This window comes from Arachis duranensis, chromosome 6 (assembly GCF_000817695.3).
Source record: "Arachis duranensis cultivar V14167 chromosome 6, aradu.V14167.gnm2.J7QH, whole genome shotgun sequence".
NCBI lineage: Eukaryota > Viridiplantae > Streptophyta > Magnoliopsida > Fabales > Fabaceae > Arachis > Arachis duranensis.
The window spans coordinates 21,551,682-21,566,043 of NC_029777.3; positions in this window are offsets into that span (position 1 = coordinate 21,551,682).

Consider the following 14,362-nt stretch of genomic DNA (forward strand, 5'->3'; position numbering starts at 1 on the left):
CTTAAACACAAGGTAGTCCCCATTCAATTGAAGGACTAATTCTCCTCTGTTAACATCTATCACAGCTCCTGCTGTGGCTAGGAAAGGTCTTCCAAGGATGATGTATTCATCATCCTCCTTCTTAGTGTCTAAGATTATGAAATCAGTAGGGATGTAAAGGCCTTCAACCTTTACTAACATGTCCTCTACCAATCCATAAGCTTGTCTTACTGACTTGTCTGTCATTTGTAATGAGAATATGGCAGGCTGTACCTCAGTGATCCCCAACTTTTCCATTACAGAGAGTGGCATAAGATTTATGCCCGACCCTAGGTCACACAGAGCCTTCTCAAAGGTCATGGTGCCTATGGTACAGGGTATTAAGAATTTACCAGGATCTTGTCTCTTTTGAGGTAAAGTTTGCTGAACCCATGTATCTAGTTCACTAATGAGCAAGGGAGGTTCACCTTCCCAAGTCTCATTACCAAACAACTTGGCATTCAGCTTCATAATGGCTCCTAAATATTGAACAACTTGCTCTCCAGTTACATCTTCATCCTCTTCAGAGGAAGAATAGTCTTCAGAGCTCATTAATGGCAGAAGGAGGTTTAATGGAATCTCTATGGTCTCTATATGACCTTTAGATCATTTTGGGTCCTCAATAGGGAGATCCTTCTTGCTTGAGAGACGTCCCATGAGGTCTTCCTCATTGGGATTCACGTCCTCTCCTTCCTCTCTAGGTTCGGCCATGTTGATTATGTCAATAGCCTTGCACTCTCTTTTTGGATTCTCTTCAGTATTGCTTGGGAGAGTACTAGGAGGAGTTTCAGTGATTTTCTTACTCAGCTGGCCCACTTGTGCCTTCAAATTTCTGATGGAGGACCTTATTTCACTCATGAAACTTAAAGTGGCCTTAGACAGATCAGAGATTATATTTGCTAGGCTAGAGGTGCTCTGCTCAGAAATTTCTGTCTGTTGCTGAGAAGATGATGGAAAAGGCTTGCTATTACTGAGCCTATTTCTTCCACCATTATTAAAGCCTTGTTGAGGCTTTTGTTGATCCTTCCATGAGAAATTTGGATGATTTCTCCATGAATAATTATAGGTGTTTCCATAAGATTCACCCATGTAATTTACCTCTGCTATTGCAGGGTTCTCAGGATCATAAGCTTCTTCTTCAGAAGATGCCTCTTTAATACTGTTGGATGCATTTTGCCATCCATTCAGACTTTGAGAAATCATGTTGAATTGCTGAGTCAACATTTTGTTCTGAGCCAAAATGGCATTCAGAGAATCAATTTCAAGAACTCTCTTCCTCTGAGGCGTCCCATTACTCACAGAATTCCTCTCAGAAGTGTACATGAATTGGTTATTTACAACCATGTCAATGAGTTCTTGAGCTTCTGCAGGTGTTTTCTTTAGGGGAATGGATCCACCTGCAGAATGGTCCATTAACATCTTGGAGAACTCAGATAGACCATAATAGAATATATCCAAAATGGTCCACTCTGAAAGCATGTCAGAAGGATACTTTTTGGTCATCTGTTTGTATCTTTCCCAAGCTTCATAAAGGGATTCACCATCTTTTTGTTTGAAGGTCTGAACATCCACTCTAAGCTTGCCCAACTTTTGAGGAGGAAAGAACTTAGCCAAGAAGACCGCGACCAGCTTATCCCATGAGTCCAGGCTATCTTTAGGTTGTGAATCCAACCATGTTCTAGCTCTGTCTCTTACAACAAAAGGGAAATGCATGAGCCTGTAGACTTCGGGATCTACTCCATTAGTCTTAACAGTCTCACAGATCTGCAAGAACTCAGTTAAAAACTGGGAGGGATCTTCTGATGGAAGTCCATGGAACTTGCAGTTCTGTTGCATTAGAGCAACTAGTTGAGGTTTCAGCTCAAAATTGTTTGCTCCAATGGCAGGGATTGAGATGCTTCTTCCATCAAACTTGGAAGTAGGTGTAGTATAATCACCAAGCATCCTCCTTGCATTATTATTTTCGGCTGCCATCTTCTCTTCCTTTTCGAAAATTTTAGTAAGGTTGTCTCTGGATTGTTGTAATTTAGCTTCTCTTAGTTTCCTCTTCAGAGTCCTTTCAGGTTCAGGATCTGCTTCAACAAGAATATTCTTATCCTTGCTCCTGCTCATATGAAAAAGAAGGAAACAGAAAATAATAATAGGGATCCTCTTTACCACAGTAGAGAGATTCCTTTATGTTAGTAGAAGAAGAAAGGGATAAAAGAAGAAAAAGAGTTAAGAATCCAAACAGAAAGGGGAAGATAGGTTCGAATTCTTGAGATGAAGAGAAGTGTTAATAAATAAATAAATAGAAGAAGAAGAGAGAGAGGAATTTTTGAAAATTAATTTTGAAAAATAAGTTGGTGATTTTCGAAAATTAAAGGAAGAAATAAAATTAAAATTAAAATTTGAAACAATTAGTTAATTAAGAAAATTTTGAAAAAGAGGGAGGAATTTTCAAAAATTAGAAAGAGAAAAGTAGTTAGGTGGTTTTGAAAAAGATAAGAAACAAACAAAAAGTCAATGAGTTAGTTGAATAAGATTTGAAATTCAATTTTGAAAAGATAAGAAGTTAGAAAATATATTTTGAAATCAAAATTTTTTGAAAAAGATATTATTTGAAAAGAATATTTGAAAAAGATTTGAATTTTAAAATTTAAAATTAATTACTTGACTAACAAGAAACTAAGAGATATGATTCTAGAATTTAAAGATTGAACATTTCTTAACAAGAAAGTAACAAACTTCAAATTTTTTGAATCAATCACGTTAATTGTTAATAAAGTTTCAAAAATTTGAAATAAAATTAAGAAAAAGATTTTTAAAAATTATTTTTAAATATTTTCGAAAATTAATAAGAAAAATGAAAAAGATTTGATTTTTGAAAAAGATTTTGGAAAGATAAAATTTTTAAATTTGAAATTTTGACTTGACTTTTAAGAAATAGCTAAGTTTTAAAAAATTTTGACTAAGTCAACCCAAATTTTCGAAATTTATGAGCAAAATAAGGAAAAGATAATTTTTTTATTTTTGAATTTTTAATTAGGACAGGGAAAAACACCAATATGACCCAAAACATGAGAATTTTGGATCAAAACCAATGATGCATGCAAGAACACTATGGATGTCAAGATGAATACCAAGAACACTTTGAAGATCATGATGAATATCAAGAACATATTTTTGAAAAATTTTTGATGCAAAGAAAACATGCAAAACACCAAACTTAGAAATCTTTAATGTTTAGACACTATGAATGCAAAAATGCACATGAAAAACAACAAAAGATACCAAGAACAACTTGAAGATCATGAAGAACACCATGCATGAATTTTCAAAAAATGCATAAATTTTTAGAAATATGCAATTGACACCAAACTTAAAAAATTGACTCAAGACTCAAACAAGAAACACAAAATATTTTTGATTTTATGATTTTCTAAATTTTTTTTCGAAATTTTATAGGAAAAAAAATAAGAAATTCAAAATTTTTAATAGGAATTCCAAGAATATTTCAATGTTAGCCTAAAGCTCCAATCCAAGGGTTGGACATGGCTTAATAGCCAGCCAGCTTTAGGATATAAATCAAGCATGCAATAGCTGATACTTTATCCAACGCCATATACATGCCTTTTATGTTGACAAGTGGAAGCCTCAATTCAAAAGAATTTGGATATGGCTTTACAGCCAGCCAGGCTTCAACGTGTTACCATGAAACTCTAGAATTCATTCTTAAAAATTTAGAATAATTTTCGAAAACAAAGGGAAAATTTTTTTGAAAGATTTTTGAAAAAATTTTTGAAAATAAAACAAAAAGAAAATTACCTAATCTGAGCAACAAGATGAACCGTCAGTTGTCCAAACTCGAACAATCCCCGGTAACGGCGCCAAAAACTTGGTGCACGAAATTGTGATATCTAACAATGGCATTCAACTTGGTGTGCGTATCTACTAACTCAACACTTTCTTCACAACTTCGCACAACTAACCAGCAAGTGCACTGGGTCGTACAAGTAATAAACCTTACGTGAGTAAGGGTCGATCCCTCGGAGATTGTTGGTATGAAGCAAGCTATGGTCATCTTGCAAATCTCAGTTAGGCAGATAATAAATGGTTGTGGAATTTTCGAATAATAATAAAAAAACAGAAAATAAAGATAGAAATACTTATGTAAATCATTAGTGAGAATTTCAAATAAGTATATAGAGATGCTTTGTCCCTATTGAATCTCTGCTTTCCTACTGCCTTCCTTCGATCTTTCTTACTCCTTTCCATGGCAAGCTGTATGTAGGGAATCACCGTTGTCAATGGCTACATCCCATCCTCTCAATGAAAAAGGTCCAAATACTCTTGTCACAGCACGGCTAATCATCTGTCGGTTCTCGATCATGTCGGAATAAAATCCGTTGATTCTTTTGCGTTTGTCATCACGCCCAACAATCGCGAGTTTGAAGCTCGTCACAGTCATTCAATCCCTGAATCCTACTCAGAATACCACAGACAAGGTTTAGACTTTTCAGATTCTCATGAATGTCGCCAACAATTCTAGCTTATACCATGAAGATTCTGATTAAGGAATCCAAGAGATATGCGTTCGGTCTAAAGTAGAACGGAAGTGGTTGTCAGTCACGCGTCTGTAAGTGAGAATGATGATGAGTGTCACGGATCATCACATTCGTCATGGTGAAGTGCAACGAATATCTTGGAACAGGAATAAACTGAATTGAATAGAAAATAGTAGTAATTGCATTAAAACTCAAGGTACAGCAGAGCTCCACACCCTTAATCTATGGTGTGTAGAAACTCCACCGTTGAAAATACATAAGTGATCAAGGTTCAGGCATGGCCAAATGGCCAGCCCCCAAATTCTAAGAACCAAACGTCCAAAGATGGATCTAAGATAAAAGACGAAACCTATTTATACTAGACTAGCTACTAGGGTTTACAGAAATAGGTAATTGATGCAGAAATCCACTTCCGGGGCCCACTTGGTGTGTGCTTGGGTTGAGCTTGAGCTTTACACGTGCAGAGGCTTCTTTTGGAGTTAAACGACAAGTTGAAACGTATTTTTGGCGTTTAACTCTGGTTTGTGACGTGTTTCTGGCGTTTGACTCCAGAATGCAGCATGGAACTGGCGTTGAGTGCTAGTTTGCGTCATCTAATCTCAAATAAAGTATAAACTATTATACATTTCTGGAAAGCTCTGGATTTCTACTTTCCAACGCCATTGAGAGCACGCATTTTGGAGTTCTGTAGCTCCAGAAAATTCATTTCGAGTACAGGGAGGTCAGAATCCAACAGCATCAGCAGTCCTTTGTCAGCCTTTTATCAGAGTTTTACTCAGGTCCCTCAATTTTAGCCAGAAAATACCTGAAATCACAGAAAAATACACAAACTCATAGTAAAGTCCAGAAATGTGAATTTAGCATAAAAACTAATGAAAACATCCCTAAAAGTAGCTAGATCCTACTAAAAACTACCTAAAAATAATGCCAAAAAACGTATAAATTATCCGCTCATCAGTGTTCAATTGATGTTGATGTTCGCATTCATAGTTGCAACTGTTCTTCCATAAGAAAGGTATGTATATGAACTAATTAGGGTTTATAAACTATTTATCCCCTTTCTGATTAGTGTTTTGTATCACAATATCATGAATTTCTAGCTCTAAATTTAAGTTTAATTGTGTTTTTGTAATTTTTAATTCCATTTCGGTGGGGAATTGTTATTCCAATTTTTGTGTCTTCTATTTGCATGGGCACATTATTATTATTATTATTATTATTATTATGCATTGCTGATTTTTTTGTTGGCTTTTTATTGTTGAAAAAGAACGGAAAAAGGAATCTACAAGCATCATAATCAATTTTTCCGATCAAGTTCCTTAATGATATTTCTTCAAATTTTGCTATTTCACATTTTTACATTTGGCTTTGATTTTAACATTATTGATACTAACACAAAATCAGTTACCACTATTGGTTGAAAATTGTTTCTTATGGTTACTGTTTTATGAATTTCTGTCTTTTTCTTAGTAATGACTACTGGTTTTTCTTTTATTTCATTCCTGTTTCTTTTTTTTTCTTCTGACTTTTGATGCATTATATGTTGTAGGTCATCATTGACAAATATACAAGGGCAGACATCTATCCCTACATTGGACAAAAAAAGCAAGCTCTACTTATATGGTTGATTTTTTTACGATTAAATTTGTCGTTGTCCAACGTGGTTCCATTTTTTCCTTGATGCAAAGATCAATATCGTACCATTAATGCAATGTTTCTTTTGGGAAATGGTTTTTTTAAATAATTTATTTATGTATTTTTATTCAGTGATATATGGTTTTTAATTTGTTTATTTTTAGGATCTAATCCACAGCTGAACAGTGGTGTTCATATGATTTACACGAGTTCTTGATAAATTTGCTGTTTTTCGTTTTTACTTAAGTTCTAAGCCTTAACTGTGAAATATTCTAGATTCTTGAGAGTTCATTTTTATTTTTTTTAGAGGTACTTAACTAATGTTCTGTTGCAATCTTAGTCATCCTTTGCCCAAATGATCTGTTTCTTTCTTGATCCTAGTGTCTAGGAGTGAAATTTTATTTTGGGGATTTGTGCTGTCTTTGTGTTATATGTGAATTCTTCATAATTGTTTAAAATTTAAAAGCTTTCAATTGTAAAATGTTTAAAATTTAATTTTTAAAAGTAAATATGTACTTACATATAATTAATTTTATATGTAAATACTTTGTGTTTAAATTTTTAATTTAGTTTAAAACTTTTTAAATAAAGACACAGATGGAACTATTAAGACTAGAAGGCAAAAAGTTAAAGAAATGGATAACTTATCTAGAGATGAGCAAGTTGTTGTAAACTTTGAAGATCAACAAGCTATTAGAGAAGCTTAAGGTTTGCTTGCTGAAGGTATGTATTTAAAATATTTACTTTTATCAGATTCCTATTAAAATTTCTATTGTTAATGATATCTTGTTATTTATGTATGATTTTTTTTATAGTCAAAGTTTTATTTCAAAATTTTTTAGGGCATTGCAAAGCGATATTGCAAATTGAGCCTTGTAAAAAAGTGGTCACAACATAGAATTAAGTTATGAAAAGAGTTCTATGATCTATGCATGAGTAGACAAGCAATCATTGATAATGTCCCAGTTGGCATCGACAGAGATCAATGAGCATCCTTTGTGCAGTATTGTTTTCTACCTTTTACAATGGTAACATGCTAAAGTTTTCAAAATATAATATTAATACGTAATCACTTTTCTATTCTTTTTTCTTTTTTTCATATGAGATGTGTAGGAGAAACAAGGAAGTTCGCAAGAAGTAAATAATTTTCATACTAGTGGCTCGAAACCCATCCTAAGGAAAAGACATGAAATAGTATGAACAATCAGCCATTTTTTGTTTTTACTAAATTATCATATGCTCTTAAATTTTTTTTATATTCTTTTGCATAGTTTTTAGAAACTGGTCGAAAAATTAGCCATGGAGAAATGTACATAAAAACTCATAAGAAAAAAGATGGGTTGTTAGGGACTGATGAAGCAAGGGATATAGTGGTAAGTTGTACTTTTTAGTCTATTTTAGTAAAAAGTATTACTTCAAAATCTGCCAAATCTTAATGTTATTTTGTTATATTTTTGTTGTTTAAATCTCAAATGCAGGAATAAATTGAAGTACTTATGACTTAAAATGATAAAGATTAATCTGGACTATCCACAAATGATGCTATTGGCAAAGTGTTTGGGGAGGAGCATTCTGGCAGGGTGCAATACATAGGAATGGGAGCAACACCTACTAATACTTTCAAAAATGCCAATCATCCTAGCCAGTTAGCTAATTCTTCAACTTCAATGTCATCTACTACCAATTACTCCCAAGCTGATTTTAAATGTTTGGAGTCTAAATTTGATGGGACATTGACTGCATTCAAGGCTTATTTTCTTGCTAAAGAAGGAAGAATTTCTGTTGAACTTACTAGTATATTTGACCATAGAACTCAGGTAAATTGCCTTCTCTTGTCGAATTTATGTTGGACTAATACTTTTGAAAATTATAATAAATGATAACTGTTATATTATCTAATGTTCTAGTATGGTATTAGTCTCGTATATTCTAACCTTACACCCCTACTCTTATTAATTTGTTGTTCAAATTTTTGACACAAGAAAAGGTTAATGCTTTTTTAATATTTTTTTCTTTGAATTATCATTATAGTGTCATAGATGTGGCAATTTTTATGTTGACATTTTTGTTTTTAATTTATTTTAGGCTAATAATGTTGAGAACGAAACTATTACATCGACAACAAGAAGAGCATCATCAGGCGGAAGCAGTGAAAATCATTAAGACATTGTTTAATATTGCTTTAAAGATTGATTATTTGTTTATTGTTACACATTTGTTAGGGTATTGATGAGGGGATAATTTATACGCTTTTTGGCATTGTTTTTAGGTAATTTTTAGTATGATTTAGTTAGTTTTTAGTATATAATTATTAGTTTTTATGAAAAAATCACATTTCTGGACTTTACTATGATTTTGTGTGTTTTTCTATGATTTCAAGTATTTTCTGGCTGAAATTGAGGGACCTGAGCAAAAATCTGATTCAGAGGCTGAAAAAGGACTGCAAATGCTGTTGGATTCTGACCTCCCTGCACTCGAAATATATTTTCTGGAGCTACAGAAGCCCAATTGGCGCGATCTTAATTGCGTTAGAAAGTAGACATCTTGGGCTTTCCAAAAATGTATAATAGTTCATACTTTGCCCGTGATTTGATTGCCCAAACTGGTGTTCCAAGTCAGTATAAAAATTCTGGCGTAAAATGCCCAAACTGGCACCAGAATTGGAGTTAAACGCCCAAACTGGCACCAGAGCTGGCGTTTAACTCCAAGAGAAGCCTATGCACGTGAAAACTTCAATGCTCAGCCCAAGCACACATGAAGTGGGCTCCGGAAGTGGATTTCTGCATCATTTACTTATTTTTGTAAACCCTAGGTTACTAGTTCAATATAAATAGGACCTTTTGCTATTGTATTTTCATCTTTTGATCATCTTTGATCTTGGGATCAGGTCTTTGAACCCTTTTTCGATTGTTTCATGTTATTTAGAAGGCATGGCCTGGACCTTTATCACGTATGTATTTTCAACGATGGAGTTTCTACACCTCATAGATTAAGATGTGGAGCTCTACTGTTTCTTATGAATAAATGCAATTACTACTGTTTTTCTATTCAATTCAAGCTTATTCTTATTCTAAGATATTAACTCATACTTCAACCTGAAGAATGTGATGATCCGTGACACTTATCATCATTCTCCCTTATGAACGCGTGCTTGACAACCACTTCCATTCTACATGCTATAGCTTGAGTGTGTATCTCTTGGCCTTCTGGTTCACGACGCATGGTTATCTCTCCTGACAACAGAGCCTTCCATTCCGTGTGATCAGAGTCTTCGTGGTATAAGCTAGAATCAATTGGCAGCATTCTTGAGATCCGGAAAGTCTAAACCTTGTCTGTGGTATTCCGAGTAGGATCTGGGATGGGATGACTGTGACACACTTCAAACTCACGTCTGCGGGGCCCAGTGACAGTATGCAAAAGGATCAATGGATCTTATTCCGACATGATCGAGAACCGACAGATGATTAGCCCTACGTAACCCGTAGTCGAACCATTTTCACTGAGAGGATGGATGGTAGCCATTGACAACGGTGATCCACCTACATACAGCTTGCCATGGAAAGGAGTACGCAAGATTGGTTGAGGACAATAGGAAAGAAGAGGTTTAGAGGGAACAAAGCATCTTCATACGCTTATCTGAAATTTCCACTAATGAATTAAATAAGTATCTCTATCTTATTTTATGTCTTATTCAGCTTTTAAGTAGTAAAACCCATAACCATTTGAATTTGCCTGACAGAGATTTACAAGGTGACCATAGCTTGCTTCAAGCCGACAATCTCCGTGGGATCGACCCTTACTCACGTAAGGTATTACTTGGACGACCCAGTGCACTTGCTAGTCAGCTACGTGGAGTTGTGAAGAAAGTGCGTGAGATCACAATTTCGTGTACCAAGTTTTTGGCGCCATTGCTAGGGATTGTCCGAGTTTGGACAACTGACAGTTCATCTTGTTGCTTAGATTAGGTATTTTTCTTTTTATTTTGTTCTTCAGAATTTTTAAGAATGAATTCTAGAATTTCAGATGATGCTTTTATCATCACAGGAGCTAGTTGATTCCCATCAATTTGGCTGTTGTATGTAATGTCCTGCTCAAGCTTGTTTAGCCCTGTCTAATCTTTTTAGACTGAAGCTTTAGACTAACATTGCATGATTCCTGAAATTCTTATTAAAAATTTTGAGTCTCTTATTTTCTTTTTCAAAATAATTTTCGAAAAAAATTTATAAAATCATAAAATCAAAAATATTTTGTGCTTCTTGTTTGAGTCTAGTGTCAAATTTTAAGTTTGGTGTCAATTGCATGTTTTCATTTTTCTTGCAAATTTTCAAAAATTCATGCATGGTGTTCTTCATGATCTTCAAGTTGTTCTTGATGATTTTCTTTGTCTGATCTTTAAATTCTCTTGTTTTGTGTCTTTTGTTGTTTCTCATATGCATTCTCAATTTGTTAGTGTCTCTAGTATGAAAATTTCTAAGTTTGGTGTCTTGCATGTATTTCTTTTCTTAAAAATTTTCAAAAATATGTTCTTGATGTTCATCATGATCTTCAAAGTATTCTTGGTGTTCATCTTGACATTCAAAGTGTCCTTGCATGCATTCCTTATTTTGATCTTAGTTTTTCATGTTTAATTTCATTCTGTTGTTTTTCTCTCTTATCATTAAAAAAATTCAAAAAAAATTTCAAAATTATGTCTTTTCAAGTCAATAATACAGAGAATTGAAGATTTAGAACACACAGCAGAGGAATCATAGAGAAAAAGCTGGGCGTTCAAAACGCCCAGTGAAAAAGGAATTCTGGCGTTTAAACGCCGACCAGGGTTCCTAGCTGGGCGTTTAACGCCCAAGGAGGTAGCCAAGTGGGCGTTAAACGCCAGAATGGATACCATTCTGGGCGTTTAACGCCATGATAGTACCAAGGAGGTAATTTTGTTTTCAATTCAAATCTTTTTCAATTTTTCAAGTTTTAAAACTAATTTTTCAAAATCTTATCTTTTTCATATCCTCTCTTATCAATCATATCTTTTTCAAAATCAAATCTTTTTTATTTTTCTTTTAATATTTTTGAAAATCCTTGCTAACAATTAATGTTGTGATTCAAAAATTTCAAGTTTGTTACTTTCTTGTTAAGAAAGGTTCAATATTTGAATTCTAGAATCATATCTTTTAATTTCTTGTTAGTCAAGTCATCAATTTTAAAAATCAAATCTTTTTTTTTAAATTTGTTTTTCAATCATATCTTTTCAAACATATCTTTTTCAATCAAATCTTTTTCAAATCATATCTTTTTCAAATTTTGATTTCAAAAATCTTTTCTAACTTCTTATCTTTTCAAAAATTGATTTTCAAATCTTTTCACTATTTTTCATCTTTTTCAAAACCACCTAACTATCTTTCTCTCTCCAATTTTCGAAAATCACTAACCACTTTTTCAAAAATCTTTTTAATTAATTAATTATTTTAATTTTAATATTTAAATTTCTTCTCTCTCCCATCCCTTTCTATTTAATCACTAACACTTATCCTCCTTTGATAATTTGGACCTCCTCTCTCTCTATAAGTTTGAATTCTTCTTTATCTACCTCATCCTTCTATTCTTCTTTTCCTCTGACATATCAAGGAATCTCTATACTGTGACATAGAGGATTCCAAATCTGTGACACTGTTAAGACCAATGGAGTTGATCTCGAGGTCTACAGACTTATGCTTTTCCCCTTTTGCTGTAAGAGACAGAGCTAGTATATGGTTGAACTCACAACCTAGAGACAGCCTGAACTCTTGGAAAAGCTGGTCAATGCCTTCTTAGCTAAATTTTTTTCACCTCAAAAGATGAGTAACCTTAGAATGGAAGTTCAAACCTTCAAACAGAAGGAATGTGAATCCCTCTATAAAGCTTGGGAAAGATACAAGCAATTGATCAGAAGGTGTCCCTCTGACATGCTTTCAGAATGGAGCATCATAGCTATCTTCTATGATGGTCTGTCTGAGTTATCCAAGATGTCATTAGACCATTCTGCAAGTGGATCTATTCATCTGAAGAAAACACCTGCAGAAGCCCAGGAACTCATTGAAATGGTTGCAAATAACCAGTTCATGTACACTTCTGAAAGAAATCCTGTGAGCAATGGGACAACTCAGAAGAAAGGAGTTCTTGAGATTGATACTCTAAATGTCATATTGGCTCAGAACAAAATATTGACTCAGCAAGTCAATATAATTTCTCAGAATCTGACTGGACTGCAAGCTGCATCTGGCAATGCTAAAGAAGCTTCCTCTGAAGGAGAAGCTTATGACCTTGAGAATCTTGCAATGGAAGAGGTGATTTAAATGGGAGAACCCTATGGAAACACCTATAATTCTTCATGGTGGAATCACCCAAATTTCTCATGGAAGGATCAACAGAAGCCTCAACAAGGCTTCAATAACAATAATGGTAGGAGAAACAGGTTTGGCAATAGCAAACCTTTCCCATCATCTTCTCAGCAATAGACAGAGAACTCTGAACAGAATCATTCTGGCTTAGCAACCATAGTCTCTGATCTATCTAAGACCACACTAAGTTTCATGAATGAAACAAGATCCTCCATTAGAAATTTGGAGGCACAAGTGGGTCAGGTGAGTAAAAAGGTTACTGAAACTCCTCCTAGCACTCTCCCAAGCAATACAGAAGAAAATCCCAAGAGAGAGTGCAAGGCCGTAACCATGACCAACATGGCCGAACCTGGAGAAAGTGAGGAGGACGTGATTCCCAGTGAGAAAAACCTCATGGGATGTCCTCTGAACGAAAAGAAGTTCCCCTTTGAGGAACTAAGGGAATCCGAGGCTCATACAGAGACCATAGAGATTCCATTGAACATACTTCTACGATTCATGAGCTCTGATGAGTATTCTTCCTCTGAAGAGGATAAAGATATTACTAAAGAGCAAGTTGCTAAGTACCTTGGAGCAATCATGAAGCTGAATGCCAAATTATTTGGTAATGAGACTTGGGAGGATGAACCTCCATTGCTCATTAATGAACTAAACACCTTGGCTCAGCTGAAGATACCTCAAAAGAAATCGGATCCCAGAAGGTTCTTAATACCTTGCACCATTGGCACCATGACCTTTGAGAAGGCTCTGTGTGACCTGGGGTCAAGTGTAAACCTCATGCCACTCTCTGTAATAGGGAAACAAGGGATCTTTGAGGTGCAAGCTGTAAGAATCTCACTGGAGATGGCAGACAATTCAAGGAAACAGGCTTATGGACTTGTAGAGGATGTCTTAGTGAAGGTTGAAGGCCTTTACATCCCTGCTGACTTCATAATCCTGGACACTAGGAAGAATAAGGATGAATCCATCATCCTTGGCAGACTCTTCCTGGCCACAACAAAAGTTGTGATTGATGTTGACAGAGGAGAGTTGGTCTTTCAAGTGAATGAGGACTACCTTGTGTTTAAGGCTCAAAGATCTCCTTCTGAACACATGGAGAAGAAGCAGGAAAAGCTTCTCTCAATACAGAGTCAACCAAAGCCCCCACATTCAAACTCTAAGTTTGGTGTTGGGAGGCCCCAACCATGCTCTGAGAATCTGTGAGGCTCCATGAGAGCTCACTGTCAAGCTATTGACATTAAAGAAGTGCTTATTGGGAGGTAACCCAATTTTTATTTATCATGTTAAGTTTCCATTTTCCATTGTTATTCTATGTTTTTTTTAGGTTGATGATCATGTGGAGTCACAAAAACAACTGCAAAAATTAAAGCAAATTCAAAAACAGCATTAAAAATAGCACACCTTAGAGGAGGAGCTTGTTGGCATTTAAACGCCAGTAAGGGTAGCAGAATGGGCGTTAAACGCCCAGTCTAGCACTATTCTGGGCATTTAACACCAGAAAAGGGCACCAGACTGGCGTTTAATGCTAGAACAGGGCACAAAGCTGGCGTTAAACGCCAGAAAGGGAAGAAAAGTTGGCGTTTAACGCCAGGAATGGGCAGCAACCAGGTGTTTAACGCCAGGATTAGCACTCAGAGGGCGTTTACACGCCAGAATGGTGTAGGGATGAGAAATCCTTGACACCTCAGGATCTGTGGACCCACAGGATCCCCACCTACCTCAACTCACTCTCTCTTCTTCACACATTCCAATAACACCCTTCTCCAAATACCCCTCACCAATCACCTCCATTTC